This window comes from Aptenodytes forsteri, unplaced genomic scaffold, assembly GCF_000699145.1.
Source record: "Aptenodytes forsteri isolate BGI_AS27 unplaced genomic scaffold, ASM69914v1 Scaffold201, whole genome shotgun sequence".
Lineage (NCBI taxonomy): Eukaryota > Metazoa > Chordata > Aves > Sphenisciformes > Spheniscidae > Aptenodytes > Aptenodytes forsteri.
Window position 1 is genome coordinate 1,502,213 of NW_008796209.1, and position 332 is coordinate 1,502,544.

The following is a 332-nucleotide window of genomic DNA, read 5'->3' on the forward strand; positions in this document are numbered from 1 at the left end:
CGTCGCTTCTCCAAACGCAGCGGCGGCCCGGAGCATCCCGGCGTGGCGCTGGCGCATGGGGCGGGTGTTTCCCGCCGCCTCGGCCGGTGGGCTCCAGCGCTGGGCGGGAAGCGGCGGGGAGAGCGGGGAGCCCGGCCGGGGAAGGGCGGGCAGCCAGAGCACCTGAGAAGCTGGAGGCACAGAGGACTGGTGGGGTTTTAGTTGACTTTTACAAGATACGTGAGATCTGGGGGGAGAATTGGGCAGTGTTTGTGGGCAGTCTGGTCTGGGAGCTGCGGGGAGCGGTGCTCCCCAGGGACGGGATAGCTGCATGGCATGGGCGTGAAATACGC